The sequence below is a fragment of the Syngnathus scovelli genome, chromosome 4 (assembly GCF_024217435.2).
Source record: "Syngnathus scovelli strain Florida chromosome 4, RoL_Ssco_1.2, whole genome shotgun sequence".
NCBI lineage: Eukaryota > Metazoa > Chordata > Actinopteri > Syngnathiformes > Syngnathidae > Syngnathus > Syngnathus scovelli.
In genome coordinates, this window is record NC_090850.1 from 38,268 (window position 1) to 55,000 (window position 16,733).

General features: G+C 53.7%; 2 non-coding genes and 1 pseudogene across 2 annotated transcripts; all 3 read left to right on the forward strand.

Annotated features, from left to right (window-relative positions):
* The first annotated feature begins 14,039 nt into the window (after positions 1 to 14,039).
* On the forward strand, positions 14,040 to 14,158 carry LOC125967877 (5S ribosomal RNA). The gene has a single exon (XR_007480945.1). It is a non-coding gene; the product is annotated as a 5S ribosomal RNA (ribosomal RNA).
* Positions 14,159 to 14,999: 841 nt separating this feature from the next.
* On the forward strand, positions 15,000 to 15,118 carry LOC125967866 (5S ribosomal RNA). The gene has a single exon (XR_007480935.1). It is a non-coding gene; the product is annotated as a 5S ribosomal RNA (ribosomal RNA).
* Positions 15,119 to 16,652: 1,534 nt separating this feature from the next.
* Positions 16,653 to 16,733, forward strand: part of LOC125967839 (5S ribosomal RNA) — a 118-nt pseudogene continuing 37 nt past the window's right edge.

A 16,733-nucleotide genomic window follows, 5' to 3' on the forward strand; every position in this document is an offset into this window, starting at 1 on the left:
GATAGCATGGCCAAGGTGGGTCCGCACGGAGACTGTGCGGTGGTCGTGCAGCTCATCGTCGTGCCGTGCCTGGCCTACATGGCCTCAGAGCTCGTACCCTCGGAACAACAGTCGCTGCGCATCGGCGTATTTGTTGTGGCGTTGCTGGCCGAGGCTGCCCTTTCGAAAGTATTATAAAAGACGCAATGTTTTATCTTGTGATGTGCTCGCTGGTGTGGGCCATCGTATGTTACAACTACCGTGCCATCGCGCGCAATCTTCGCATGTGCATGACCATTGCATTTTTCATGATACCCACCAAGGCCCAAATGATGTGGCTCAACTACAACAAGCAAATGGTCGTCTACGCCCTGCACTCTGGTAACCAGATCTACGTCGACGCTGTGGGTCGTTACACCCGCTGCAAGGTGGTACTTAAGCGGGACCCCCGACCCCTGTGCATTGTGCACATTGCCACTGACAGAGACGTCACCCCCGAATATGAGCCAGTCTTTAGGTGGCAACAGGTTATGCCCCCAGGTTACCGGGTCGACTTTGTTAGTAGCACGCCGCAAACGGACAGCGGCTAATGGACTTGTTGAGCGACCTGGGCCTGTAATACTTGTTTTCATTGCGCGCTAGCTCCACCACGGGGTGACAACCACCGTTGCGCACAATATTGTATGCATACTGACTTAACAGGTTCCTGTTGCTGGGAATGTAACACACTGGGCTGCGGTCGCGCGGGTCAAACACAGGAGCGCCCTAGAGGGCGGCCAACATACCCAGAGACGGAGCAGACATTTTTTTAACAACTTTAATTCTTTAAAAACATGGATCAGATCATTGCTAGCAAACAAAAGTCTATGCTTGTTGGTGGTGTGGCCCTGGGCGTTATTGCCCTGGCTGTCGTCAGGGTGTACCGCTCGGGGGCGCCTCCCTGCGCCATGGAGCCCATGCTGTGGTTATCTCTGTCTGGCGCTTCCTTGGTGATCTTGGCCCAACTGGTTTACGGTTACTATGGGCAAAAGAAACCGGGCACAATGTAGATGCGGCTTGCTCCGGTGGGTCCTTCATCTGGCAGTACTCTCCTACTACGTGGGTCACGTAATCGCCAGTACACTCACACGTTCCTACACAACACTTTGTGAGGGGCTGTATGTCGTAGGAGCACGTACAATGCTGGGTCTTTCCTAGAAACGGCATCTGACACTGTACACAGTCTGCCATACACCACACAAGCATAGTCATGAACTGCTTCAGTAGCATACGCAGCAGGCTCTCGTGTGGACAGGACAGCGCCGCGGGCTCATCCGTCGTGACGACGGAAGTCGGGTCCTCGGTGCCGTCTATAACCAGGTGCGTACTAAAGGGACCGTAGGTACAGTTAACGTATACCTCACCAATGGGGTGGTCAATGTACACGCTGGTAGAGTGTTGATCGTCTCTCTCGTACGTGACATTGGCTGTCCCTGTTACTTTCAGCATGGCCGTGTAATCTCCAGGGCAATTAGAGCCGTCGGCCGAGCATGTGTACTTACATGTGTACTTACATGTTCCCTGGCACCCGGGCGACCTGGCCAACGACAACATCTGATTGTACGTGCACATGGTACGTCTGTGTGTGGTGATGTACATGCTGCCGTTAGTATTGCGGTGACCGCACGCCAGATAGTTGCCTTCCTTGTAAGGGCCCACACCCTCCAGGCCCTCGGACCAATGTCCATCGACTCTTACCATAGGAACCTTGGCGTGCGTGGACTCTTTACACAATATGTGGCAGTCCTCCATCGTGTGGCCACATGTTACAGACCCCACGGGCAATTGGTGCTCTGAGCCATGCATCCATTGGAAGCACATGTATCGGAAAGCGGTGCCCGCGTACCCACGCATGATAAACACATGGTCTAACAGGCAACTGGTCTGCAGTAAAACGTACTCCCTGTGATAGGTGTAGCACTCTGTGTCTTCGGGTGGTGTCTCGGTGCTGGGATCGTCATACTGGTTCAAGTTGTTCTGCAGAACGCCGTGGCTCCAGCACGTTTCCGACACGGTCTAGTTGTACGTGTAGCCCTCGCGACGTCGACATGACACATATATGGACGTGTTGCCCAACATGTACATGCCCGCGTGTACGACGTATTCCACCGGCCCTGTCTCCGCGGTTGACACCCCAGCAGCACAGGACCCATTGAGCGCCAGGCAGCAGCCCGTACCGTTGACAGCCTCAGATTCTGTGAGCTCCTTGGGTCCCGTGATGTTGTGGGTAGGCTCCAATGTGTTGGTATCGACCCACATGAGGGACAGCCCTTCCGTTGATAACCTGTAATCCATAGTACACGCCATCATCAGGGTATTATTGATCAGAGACAAGGTTACATTAGGGGTGTAGCTGTCGGTAGCCACCGCTACCGACAGCACAACAGCAAGCACTAGCGACCGCATGCTTGTTCTGTAGCTGTAGTATTGTGATGTGTTTAAATTCAAAACAACACAACCATAAAATGGGAGCGGTGCAGTCTTTTAATGGGGTTGACACCATCCTGAAGGCCGTGGCCACTGCGGCGTCCGACATAGCAAACACTAGCAACGTGTCCGTGGACGCTTCTCAGATGATCAACATTTCGCACGTTGGGGGGATGTACTCATCAAGGGCCTAACCATGCAACAGACGGTGACTGTGAATCTAAACACAGTCATGACCGCCCTAACCGACCAACAGACGCAGCAGAGGATTCTGAACGATGTGGCGCAGCAGGCGGCCGCCGTTGTCAGTGGCCTCAACTTCGGGCAGTACGCATCTGCTACCAACGCGGTTAAGCAGTTTGTAGATGTGTCGTCACGCATCCTCAACACCATGACCCAGACATGCAAGGGAGAAGTGAACAGTACACAGACCATATCTGTAAACAACGTGACTGGGAATGTGGTTATTGAAGACTCTGTGCTGAGTATTTTTGTCAATGCCCTGGTCACGTGCCTACAGGACGCCACAGCCACAAGCAGCAGTGTTCAGGACGTGGGCAACAAACTAGAGCAGCTGGCCACCGCCAAAGCCGAGGGATTCGACCTGTGGCAGCTGGCGGCCGCCTTGGCCGCCCTCCTAGTGGGTGTGCCCGTGGCCACGGGAGCCGTGCTGGGACGCTGCGGAGTGATCGGAATAGTCCTGTTGGTGGGAGGCCTGGGGCTAGTGGCCTATGCGTACAGGTTCATGTGCAGGCAGGCGAGCATAGCCGGGCCCGTGGCTTACCCTCATGCGGTAACGCCTGCTAACCTGGGCCAAGCGCAAAAGGTCACAGGTATCACCCTACCCGCCGCCGTGGCTATGCTCAACGAGGGCCAGATGGTGTACCACCAACGCTACACGGCCGACGTAAACGGTGAGCCCGTGCTCATGCCCAAGGCCGAAGCGTACATGATGCCCGCGGGCGGGCCTGCCGCTGTCAGGCCCATGATCCGTTACAAACTGAACTTGGCCACCGACGACAAGGAGGACCCTAAGGCGTCCCACACCACGAGCAGCATGAGGCCCGGTGACGCCTACCTGCACAGCACTAGCGGCACGTACTACGTGCTGGACGAGCAGGACTGGAACAGGCGGGGTAAAGTGCAGGACGTTGACCCCAACAAGCTCCGCGAGGCCACCAAGTTCGGATGGGGCCACGGTGCGGCTATGGCCGGCTACGACGTCTGGATCATGTTCTACCTTAATAGGTCCCGTCTTAACCACACTATCCGTGTCAAAGATGCAGACGGCAACTGGCAGAGTTTACCTGGCAGGCTCAACGTGGACACTGTGTACATACCCAGCAACCCCAACACTATCGTGGTCATGGGCAAGCCATGTGACGAGATGCCCACCCAAGCGACCATGGGTACGGGCGCGGCGGTGGCCGGGGTGGGACTGTTGTTTTTGCTCAGCGCCAGCTTCCAGAAAGACAAGGCAGGAAAAACGGAACCACCGTAATATAAAAATATAATGTCAGCAATCTCGGGCGCAAATGTGACCAGCGGTTTCATCGACATCGCCGCCTACGATGCCATGGAGACTCTGCTCTATGGCGGCGACAACTATTTTGCCCGGGAGACTGTGCGTTGCTCGTGGTACAGCAAACTACCTGTTACACTGTCCAAGCAAACCGGTATGGCCAACTTTGGCCAGGAGTTCAGCGTGACAGTGGCCCGCGGTGGGGACTACCTGCTCAACGTGTGGCTGCGCGTTAAGCTACCAGCCCTGACAGTTAGCAAGCAGAACAGCAGGATCCGCTGGACGGACAACCTGATGCACAACTTAGTGGAGGAGGTATCAGTCTCCTTCAATGACCTGGTTGCCCAGACACTGACCAGTGAATTTCTGGACTTTTGGAGCTCGTGCATGATGCCCAGGTCCAAGTCGTCTGGGTACCATAAGATGATTGGCATGAGGAGCGACCTGGTCGGAGGCATCCAAAATAATGCCATACTACCTGGTCATTATCTGAACCTACACATCCCTCTGTTCTTCACCAGGGACACTGGGCTTGCGCTACCAACCGTGGCACTACCCTACAACGAGGTGCGCATCCACTTCAAGCTGAGGAAGTGGGAGGACCGCCTCATCGCCCAGGATAATAACACCATGGCCATCGGGCCCGTAGTAGCCGCCGACCTGAGCAACGTCACCCCATCCCTGTCCGAAGTGTCCGTAATGGGCACCTACGCCATTCTGACTAGCGAGGAGCGTGAGAGCGTGGCCCGGTCCAGCCGCACCATGCTCATCGAGCAGTGCCAGGTGGCCCCCCGAGTGCCGGTGAACCCCCAGGACAACTCCTTGGTCCACCTGGACCTGAGATTCAGCCACCCGGTCAAGACACTTTTATCACTATAATCGCAGACAACAGGGTAGTGCTACCAGCCCTGGCCACGAACCCCTTGTCCGAGGTGTCTCTCATCTACGAGAACGCCGCCAGGCTGTACCAAATGGGAGTGGACTACTTTACCTCGGTGAACCCCTACTACTTTGCACCCAGTATGCCCGAGATCGACGGCGTCATGGTCTACTGCTACACCCTTGATATGGGCAGCGTCAATCCCATGGGCTCCACTAACTACGGACGCCTGTCCAACGTCACTCTGGCCTGTAAAGTGTCGGACAACGCCCGCACCACAGCTGTGGGTAACGGACCCAACACCTCCGGCTACAGCGTTGCACAGAAGTTTGAGCTTGTAGTTATCGCAGTCAACCACAACATTATGAAGATTGCCGATGGCGCAGCAGGCTTCCCCATCCTGTAAATGGCCACAACACCGTAGCACGTACGTAAATAGGCACGGGGTCGTGTCCACATCATGGAACGTACACACATTCCATGGTGTGGACACGGCCCCGTGCCACCGGAAGATTTGAAATGCACCGCCCGGTGCGTGTATGTGCATCCCAGTCATCGCCATGGACTGTCCTGTGTGTCTCACCACTATGACTGTTGGGTTTACAACATTTATCTGAAATCAATCTCAGAGGCGGTAGGTCTTTTTGGCTTAGCGTTTTCTTCTGCGCAGAAGGGCGCACCCCAAACACACGCAGCAAGTGTGGCTGAGAATACGCGTTCTGCTCGAATTTAGCCGTGCCTTTTATTGAGAGAGAAACAAAGGGGGAAGTGTACATGGTCGAGTAGGTTTCCAGACAGGAAGAACATTCCATAGTTATATCCCATTACCACAGAACACAGGGGGTACTCTTATGGAGTGGGCAGTATGGACGTCTCATGACCATTAGCTCAACAAAGACGTAGTCTTTAGTGCCTCTGGGAATACATTGATGTGCCGTACTCATGACCTTTGTCCGCTTCAGCCGTCCCATGACAATCTCATGATCTGCACATGTCTAGCTAACTGTGGGGCTTATTGTATAGCGCGGCTAATGACTGCCATATGCCCCCAAGTCATTTTCACGAGGCCAGATTGGTCACATACTGCGGAGAATCTTGCACACAAAAGTAGTTACATAGAATCCAATGATAAAAAGTATATTATTTCCAACAATGACCCAGCCGTATGTGCTCAACTGCGGGCATAGCGTGTGCAAAGCCTGTGTGGCCATGCTGGACGACAAATGCTGCGTGTGCCGCTGTGCCATTACCAGCAAGTCAGTCAACTACTCCTTGCGGTCTCTGCTGGAGACAGGTTCCCCCGATGTTATGTGCTCCGTGCACACCATCCCCAATTACTATGTGTGTGCCACGTGCGATGGCCTGTCCATATGCATTATGTGCACTCTCACGCACCACTGGGATCATAACGTGACTCACTAAGAAACGATTGCAAGTGCAATGGCCTGTTAAAAAGAATGTCAATTGTTATCCTAGATCTGGACCACACTCTGATAGAGAGTGTGGCCATCCCAGATCTCGGTGTCAAGAGAGTGTCCAGAGATGTTGATAATGTGCCCAGTCACGCAGCCTCGGCCGCACGTCTGGCACACGATATGAGTGGCATAAGATCCCAGGCTTTGTGGTGTGCGTTCGTCCACACACCCATACATTCATAGCATGGCTTTTTGCCAGCGGCTACCGCGTGGGTGTGTGGACCGCGGCATGTGGAGCCTACGCTCGAGACGTAGTCAAGGTGCTGGGACTCGACAGAATGCCCCTTTCCTATCTCATGTTTGACATCCACGACGAGACTGGGGGTAAGCCCCTGGTAGACCACTTTGGAGGGATGTCTCGTGTGGTCATAGTTGACGATAATGCCAATGTGAAGGAAACGCAACCTGACATGTGCGTCCACATCGCACCCTTTTACATTTCAGCCCGTAAGCAGGACACTGCGCTTTTAAAAGCTGTTACCGAGATCCAGGGCTCTGTCCAGAGTGGCCATGGTGTCATCGGGGTGGTTGTGCACCAGCTCCTCAAGATCATAGGGTGCATGCTTGCAACCCAGCTCTTCGGCGCATGCATCCAGGAGCAGAGAAAGCTGTCCTGTACACATAGACATCTTACCCATGGACAACTTGTCCTTGTCATCTGGTGCAGTCACATAACCGTAGGTATAGCCCAACAGTCTGTTAACCGTTTCTCTCAACAGATAGCAATAATAGGGATTATTGGCTGCAATCATGTAGACATATTCTTCAGTAAAGGGATTAGACGGGTTTGGCGTCAGACTCTTATAATGTAACCCCAGGCCGTCATCATATGCGTTTTTCATGCACATCAGAGCATCTGTTACATCTTTGTGGACAGTTTCACACCCGGTGATGCCAGACACTAGCACCCCATTGCAGACCACCAATATGGACAGTATTAACAACAACGGGGTCTTCATCGCTTTTAATATACTCCCGGTTAATACGCCATGAGCACCAAAGTACTACCACACCTTCATGGCTTTTGCTTTGGCGACACACCTGCGGTTGGCCAAGGTGGGATTGTGCCCACGGTAGCGTCGGATGGGCGCATCGCTATAGGTGGTGTGTACCACTTGCTGTGCATATCCGCCGAACGTGGATCAATTACCCTAGTTGTGCAACACATATTCCAGCTGGTTATTGTTGTCGGTTGTAATATTGTCACAATATTCATTGGTTATTGTATTGACTCAGTGTGTACTAGTATATATATATTTCACTCCTGTATGGCGTCTATTTGGCATAATGTAGGCACTGATAATAATGACACACACAACATCCTTTTTATTTAGAGGTACATTGTTTTCCACAGTCGACACATTCAGAACACTATCCAGAGTGTCATCGGGGTGGCTGTGGAATACCGATGTGTAGCTGAAAGGAATACTGGCGGTTTGTCTTGGCCAATGGGTGGCAACAATCATGTACGCAGTGTCATCCTTACCGGACGTACACTATTACACGCAGAGTTGTCACAACGGCCAGAAGGTCCACGACATGTGCTTGCACAGAGCATGGCATGCTGCGTCCTGCTTCTGCTTCTTGGACAGCGTCTTGGCCGGCACAAACGTGTGGCTGTTGTACTCGTGGCCGTTGTGCCGCAACAGCTGGAAAAATACATATGTGGCACCGGCCTGGGAGCATAGCTGCCATACGTCCGCGCGGCACGAGAGCTCAGCGGCCAGGCTGCCGATGTCCGCCTGCACGCCCTCGACCACGGACTGGGGCAGCGTCTCTGAGCGACCCGTCAACATCCGGTAGATAACCGCGGCGCAGTTGTAATACTTGACGTGATTCTGCATCTTGAGGACGGACAGTACCTGCTGTAACGTAACTGCATCATGCGCTATGCGGTATCGTTCGAGGTGGCCCTTTATGCCCGATAACACTGTGTTGGGGATGTGCACCGGGAACCTGCTGTCACCTATGCCCTGATACAGGTACACATAGCTGTGCAGCTGATCCACAAACCGGACTATGCGTCTTGCATCACCCGGTTGCTTTTGCTGCAGCTGCGGCTGAACATCCTGCCTACTGTACCACACCTCGTCATTAAAGAGAGCCACACGGAATTCCTCTTCATATGTCCATTTATTAGTTTCATAAACACAATGTACAATGCTTTTATACTTTTCGAGATGAGTAGTGTGCCCAGCGGTCGTGAACTCAATTATCACAGCGGCTGTCTCTAGGATAAACATGTACACCTGGGCGTCAGATACACGTTTGAGTTTTGATATGACGTAATTGTGACATGACAACAGCGAGGGACGCATTTTTTCTAATCCCACTGCGTTAGGGTCGGGGCCCGGTAGTCAGCCAGAAAGTCTGCCTCGTTGAGCGCGTGCTGCGCAGGGGTAAACAGGTCACTCAGGTTCACGCTGAGGTCAACAGACACCGCCTGGGCGGTGTCGCCATTTTCATAACAGTCCAGGGAGGCCATTCGCGGCTAGAAGATGCGCTCCTCCAGGTCGCGTTCCAACATGTCCATAACGGCACTGAACTCTGGGCAGGCACGCATCCTGATGTTACGGCGGGGGTTGAGGCGCACGTACGCCTGAAACTGCTCCGTGGTCCGCACAGTGCCCGTCTCAGTATCCATATAATCCAGCATGGTCTCCAACGTAAAGAAGTAACTGTCGTACACTTTGAGATCCAACGGCCGCTGGAACACGCGGCCGTTGGAGTCCAGTTTGAGAAACAACTCGTTAAAGTCTCTGATGGTGAACCGGCGCAAGTAATCCTTGACCGAGACACCCGCTGGCACATCATAGCCCAGCGCCGTTAGCAGGGCATGAGCCGTGTGTGCCTTTTGCCCGTCGGCCAGCCACTCGGTGTGGACACCGTAGTCCCGTTCAGTCCAGTTAAAGAAGTCCGCAACGGTGACGTCGATGTCCGGCTCCCGCAGGGGCGACAGCAAGGGCGGTAGCGGCGTCAGATCGTCGATCGATGGCGAGTGGGCGACGTCTATGAGCCCGTCGATCGGCAGCGAGTAGTTGGGAGAATGGCCCGGGGTCATGGGCACCGTGGATATAGGAGGGGACATTGGCACAGGGGATAATGGCGAGGACTCGAGAGACATTGGTCTGGGAGAGCCGCGTGGCGTCAGGGGTGGGGGCACGGGGGATGCGGGCACACAGTCCTGATTTTGCCCCACACTGCCAGTAGCGCTCGCCAGTCTGCACCACAACGCTTATCGTAAGTGTACAGCACGTCGTTTATGTATTTCTTGTAGTGTTCGACATGCATGATGCAGGGCACCTGCACACCGTTCTGCGTGTATGGGGCGTAGTACCTATCAGAGAGCTTGAGCTTGGGTGTCACGCTTCTGTAATAGTCCAGCTGCTCGTGCTCATGGGCTCGTACACAGACAGGAGCTGTTCCTCTTGAGTCGTGGGGGGCCTGATCACATCGTGGACTGCGTCCAAGGCGTACTGCTTAACACAGGCACACACGGGCACATAGGGTGTGTATGTCTTCTGAATGTTATCCTCGTTAACACACTGCAGGGGCATATCCTCGATGCTGGTGTAAGCGATGACATTGTCAAAGCCGCCCGGCAAGATGTCCACTGGTAGATTCAGCGGTCTCACCAGGGCCCCGTACAACGGGCGCGCTGTCGTATTCTCGGGCTGCGGGTGGATCTCCTGGCCCAGCTCTGGGTACGGGATGGCGCAACTCACTACCGTGTTGTAAGGTCCCACTACGGGTGTGTTGTCACGTAGTGTAGAAAAGATGGGAGATGTGTTGATCATGGGCTGGGGCACTGGTCGTTCCCAAGGGGGAGTCGCGCAGTGTTCGTTGAAGCTATCGATGTTGCACCGGCTCCGCTGCTCGTCGCAAGAGTCGTATAGGGCGCGCCGCTCGGCGCTCTTTTGCTCGTACAGCACATCACGGGCAATCTCCTGGAGGGGCCGGGATCCACCATCATAGTTGTAGACGAGCGGCAGCTTGTAAACACGCGCCCGCATCTTAATGGTCACGGGGCTCTCGGAGGACATCAACCGTTCTATCTCATCCATGCTGGGCCAAAGCCACGCATCACCCAGGTGTTTAACGTACAAGTCTTTGAGCTTGTCGGCAGAACGATACTCCATGTTACAGTCCCGCAAGGAAATATGTGCGGCTGCGCGCATTCTCTTCAGGTCCTCCAGAGTCTCGGTGCCGTACAGGGGTTCCTCAAATGACCTCTGTGAGACGCGTAGCTCCTCGGCTACCTGTTCGAGCAGCTCGTCACGCAGTTGTGCGACGCTATGGTGCTGCCCCGTCCTGGGATCATTGACCGGCACACCGCCTTCCAAACAACGGTTCAGCAACTCGCACTCCGACATGATGGTGACCATATCGGTCCACTCCCGGAGGCTGCGTAGAGGAACAGGCGTGTGCGTGGGTTCGAACCGCACACGCTTCGCCAGAGGTGAAGCTTCGTTATCAAGGGGTCGCTTGGTAGACACCGGACTAGTAACGATGGAACATGACGGACCGGTGCCTATGGAGTAGGGACTGCTAGACGGGCTGTTATCGTAGTCCACCAATGGCCTAACGGGCCTCGTTGGACTTTCAGTCAGGGGCCGCTGCACCGGAGAGCCCGCAACGGGGCTGTTAGACCGGGGCCGTGTACTGTAGCTGTAGTCTGCCAGCGGACTGTCAGATGTCATCTGAGTCTCGGTCAGGGGCCTCGTCGGGCTTTGCCTGGCTCGCACCAGAGGGCTGTCTGGGCCGTCGGGTATCATCAGAGTCCTGGTCGGGGATCTTGACGGGCTTTGCCTGGCTCGCACCATAGGACCGTCTGGGCTGACGGGCGTCATTGGACCTTCGGTCAGTGGCCGTCGCACCGGGGAGCTGTCGTCCGTGTTGGGGCTTGCCATTAGAGGGCTGTCTTCATCCAGTGGCCCTCTCGAGCTGCCGTCCATGCTGGGGCTCGCCACCGGAGGGCTGTCGTCATTTAGTGGTCTTCTCGGACTTTCACACAGGGGCTGTTGCACCGGGGCGCTGTTGTCCGTGTTGGATCGTATTTGGATCTCCATCTCAGCGCTCTCCTCAATCGCCAAGAGACTTTCCTCCAAGGGCCGCTGAGGCGACGGGCTACGCTGTGTGGGACTATGTACAGCCCTCACCAACAGCTGACACAATCTGTTCTTGTTACGCTTCATGCCCGTGGTAGGCGACATGGGGGATATTTCCAATTCATCACACTTGTTGCGAATGTCCTCTATGGGGATCTTCATGCACTTTGTAACAGTTTCGGGTACCGTGATGGTGGGAGAACTGCCCGTTAGCTTCTTGCACAGCTCTGCGTGGGTGTACGGGCGCCCGGTATCTTCATTTCTCACATCGATGTTACGTTCTTTGCACATGGCGACCACTTGTCTCATAGACACTCACGCATACTTGGAATACTTTGGACGCTGCTGCCGCTGCTGCTGCTGCTGCTGCTGCTGCTGCTGCTGCTGCTGCTGCTGCTGCTGCTGCTGCTGCTGCTGCTGCTGCTGCTGCTGCTGCTGCTGCTGCTGCTGCTGCTGCTGCTGGCCACCGCGGGCCGATGCGAGGCTGATGTAACGGTACTGGTCTGCGGTGAGCCCGACCCAACCGGTTTGACACCGGACTGTACAAATGCACAATCACACTGATGAACAACCAGACGTACTCAGCCCAGCTGGCTATCCGTATCATAGACAGGGACATTAAGTACATGCTCACTAACGAGTAACGTCTATGTGCACCTCAACAGTACCCAGCTTGTACGTTGCCACGAACTTGATTAGGTCACCTACGTACATTTGCACACCCTCTTTGCTGTCTGCAAATGCTGCCATCTTGGCCAATTTTAGGATGCGGTCGGAGGATACCTCAGCGTGGTACTCGGGGCGCTTGTCCGTGGCCGTACCAAAGCGGTACGTCTTTGTCTTGAAGCCCTCAATACACATGGACATGCTAACCTGCTTCTCCAGCACAGCGTCAATAGTCATAGTGCCCGGCTTGAAACCCCGGCACATGGCGGAAAAGTCGGCAGTGGGTAGAATGAAGCAGCCGTGGTACCGAACGTCACGAGGGCGCTCAAACTCCGGGGCATACGTCTCCACGGCCGTGATAAAGGTGACACTGCTACCACCCTGCGCGCCCACCTGCACCTCAAATTGCATGGGCTCCGCTCCATGAAGCTTGAAACAAACGCGTGAACCCTTACGCACTGTCTTAAAGTCACGTGCTGTGTGCTGCCCCAGGCCCACGTAGAGCGCGTCAGTGGGCGCGTCGTACTTGTATGTATCGAAGCCCTCGGCGTGTAGATTGGCCGAGATGTCAAAGTCAAAGTCAGCTTTATTGTCAATTTCTCCACATGCCAAAGACACACAAAGAAACCGAAATTTCGTTCCCCCCTATCCCACGGTGACAAGACATGGCTCACAACAGACAAACAAGTAAACAAGTATAACAAAAGTGTGCTGAATAAATAATGAATAAATAACACAACAATAAATAAATAAATAAGAGGAGCAGAAAAAAAGGAGCAAGTGCGCGTACAGCAGACATTCCCGAAAATAGCGCAACAGTGCCGCACGCTACGCAGAAGGGGGTAGCTAGTGGGGGGGGAGTGGACTTCAGCGGGCAAGTGCTGTTCTGGGCGTCGAAGCGAGCAAAGAAGCGGTTCAGATCGTTCAGCAGACGGACGTCGCCCTCACAGCTCCTCGGCGCGGGCTTGTAGTCCGTGATGGTCTGAATGCCCCGCCAAAGGCTACGTGTGTCCTTGCTGTCCTTGAAGTGGGTGGAGAACTTGCACGAGAACGCCTTCTTCGCTTCTTTGATGCCTCGGGACAGGTCGGCCCTCGCTGTCCTCAAGCCAGCCTCATCCCCCGCTCTGAAAGCCTTGTCCCTGGCCCTCAACAGTCTGAGGACAGCCCCCGTCAGCCACGGCTTCCAGTTCGCGCGAGTGACGACGGATTTCGAGCAAGTCACATCATCGATGCACTTCGTGATGTAAGAGGTAACAGAGTCAGTATACTCCTCTATGTCCGTCCAATCGTTGTAGGTGGCTGCCTGCTTAAACAAGTCCCAGTCAGTGGTGTCGAAGCAGTCACGAAGTGCATCGGAGGCACCCTCTGGCCACACTCGAACCTGCCTCCGAATCGGCCTGGATGCCTTTACATTGAACATTGAAACTATAACACGAGTTTGAAAGCTATATTATGTGGTGACATCCACAGCATTATAGTTCAATTTTTTACCGCTAGAGGGCAGACTATGTACAGTGAGCATGGCTCCCTGTGAACTCAAAGCAGCAGGCTTGACTTGTAAAAGAACCCAACACAACACTTCCATGAAGTGTTTTTAAACTTTTCAAGGCATTTATTTTGATTCAGCAAAATGCAGGTCGCAACGGCAAATTCGTGCTACCGCATAAAAAGCTGTCAATAACTTTTCATGATAGCCATGTTTCCAGACAACACCAAAAGTCTTGGAAGAAAGCCTGTTTCGGCCCTGGTTGTAAAAAAAACAAAAAAAACAAAAGGGAAGGGAGACCGTCCGGGAATACCAGGTGCTGAAAGCCTTTTTTTTTTTCTTTCCCACGTCAATTGTGAAAGGAAACTTTTACCACAGCCATCAAGTCCCGCCGCTGCTTGGCATGGTTTCAGGGGCGATTGTGTCTATAAAATGAAAAATTCTGAGCGGTCTCACGGCTTACGGCCATACTACCCTGAGAGCGCCCGATCTCGTCCGATCTCGGAGGCTAAGCAGGGTCGGGCCTGGTTAGTATTTGGATGGGAGACCGCCTGGGAATACCAGTTACCGTAAGCTTTTTTTTTTTTTTTTTTTCTTATGTGCACTTCAATCGTTTAAGCCAAGAACTTTTTACAGCACCCATCACGAATGGCATTCGGAAACTGCAAGCCTGGTTTGAACTCCGACACTGAAACTACAACACGAGTTTAAAACCTACATTGTGTGGCGACAGCCATAGCATTGCGGTTCACGTTTTTACCGCTAGAGGACAGACTATGTACAGTGAATAAAGAGCATGGCTCCCTGTGAACTCAAAGCAGCAGTCTTTACTTGTAAAAGAACCCAGCACAACACATTGCGCTTCCATGTAGTGTTTTTACCTTTTTCATGACATTTATTTTGATACAGCCAAATGCAGGTTTTGTGCACTTCACTTTTCCGTTGGGCATTCGCGTAGAACCCTATTCCAGTTACGGCCAGATTCTTTTAGACTAGTGGTCCCCAAACTTTCTTGCGCCACGGACCGGCTACGCGTCAGAAATATTTTTGCGGACCTGCCTTTATATATATAAATAAACAATAAATCTATATAAATAAATACTACATTTATAATAAATATATATAAATAGGATTAAATAAAATGATACGACTGGCATAAAAACAAATATAAACCACATAAAAATAAAAGTCACCATTACGTTGAATTATTGGGAGCACCGAGCTTGTTTCTCAGAAACGAGCCGGTCCCATCCAGGCGTAATCGGAGACAATGAAACCCGAAGTGGTTAAGGTTTGTCTTTTAATGCAGGATGCTTGGTCTCCATGTGCCGAAGCAGTTTTGAAGGCTTCATTGGCTTGCTCGCTAGTTTCAGGGGCGATTGTGTCTATAAAATGCAAAATGTTGGGTCACCTCACGGCTTACGGCCATACTACCCTGAGAACGCCTGATCTCGTCTGATCTCGGAAGCTAAGCAGGGTCGGGCCTGGTTAGTACTTGGATGGGAGACTGCCTGATAATACCAGGTGCTGTAAGCTTTTTCTTTTTCTTATGTGCACTTCAAGCTCTTTTTTTTTTTTTTTTTTTCTTATGTGCACTTCAATCGTTTAAGCCAAGAACTTTTTACAGCACCCATCACGAATGGCATTCGGAAACTGCAAGCCTAGTTTGAACTCCGACACTGAAACTACAACACGGATGTGCCGGGCGGGTGCGCGAGCTCGCCGGCCGCTGGAAGTCGAATGAGGCGCCGCGACCACCTCCGCGGTGCTTATAAACAGCCGATCCGCTCGGCGGGGGCTATTTTCGGCCACTTGGCTCGTGCGCACGGCCTCCCGGATGTGCCGGGCGGGTGCGCGAGCTCGCCGGCCGCTGGAAGTCGAATGAGGCGCCGCGACCACCTCCGCGGTGCTTATAAACAGCCGATCCGCTCGGCGGGGGCTATTTTCGGCCACTTGGCTCGTGTGCACGGCCTCCCGGATGTGCCGGGCGGGTGCGCGAGCTCGCCGGCCGCTGGAAGTCGAATGAGGCGCCGCGACCACCTCCGCGGTGCTTATAAACAGCCGATCCGCTCGGCGGGGGCTATTTTCGGCCACTTGGCTCTTGCACACGGCCTGCCGGATGTGCCGGGCGGGTGCGCGATCTCGCCGGCCCCTGGAAGTCGAATGAGGCGCCGCGACCACCTCCGCGGTGCTTATAAACAGCCGATCCGCTCGGCGGGGGCCATTTTCGGCCACTTGGCTCGTGCGCACGGCCTCCCGGATGTGCCTGGCGGGTGTGCGAGCTCGCCGGCCGCTGGAAGTCGAATGAGGCGCCGCGACCACCTCCGCGGTGCTTATAAACAGCCGATCCGCTCGGCGGGGGCTATTTTCGGCCACTTGGCTCGTGCGCACGGCCTCCCGGATGTGCCGGGCGGGTGCGCGAGCTCGCCGGCCGCTGGAGGTCCAATGAGGCGCCGCGATCTCCTCCGCGGTGCTTATAAAGTGCCGATCCGCTCGGCTTGGAGCTATTTCCGGCCTCCCGTTGGTGCCGGGCGGCGTGCGCGAGCTCGCCGGCCGCGATCTCCTCCGCGGTGCTTATAAACAGCCGCATGCGCACGGCCTCCCGGAATTTGAACACATTTCGTCAATAAATTTCGCATATTGAATTTTGAAGTTTAATATAATGCAACAATTGAGCTCGACTTATACAAAGGATATATCATAAAATCGTAAATTTCCGTTGAATTTTGGGGGGTCGACTTATACACCGAGTCGACCTGTACACCGGCAAATACGGTAAATACGATTAAATAAAATGATACGACTGGCATAAAAACAAATATAAACCACATAAAAATAAAAGTCACCATTACGTTGAATTATTAGGAGCACCGAGCTTGTTTCTCAGAAACGAGCCGGTCCCATCCAGGCGTTATCGGAGACAATGAAACCCGAAGTGGTTAAGGTTTGTCTTTTAATGCAGGATGCTTGGTCTCCATGTGCCGAAGCAGTTTTGAAGGCTTCATTGGCTCGCTCGCTAGTTTCAGGGGCGATTGTGTCTATAAAATGCAAAATGTTGGGTCACCTCACGGCTTACGGCCATACTACACTGAGAACGCCCGATCTCGTCCGATCTCAGAAGCTAAGCAGGGTCGGGCCTGGTTAGTACTTG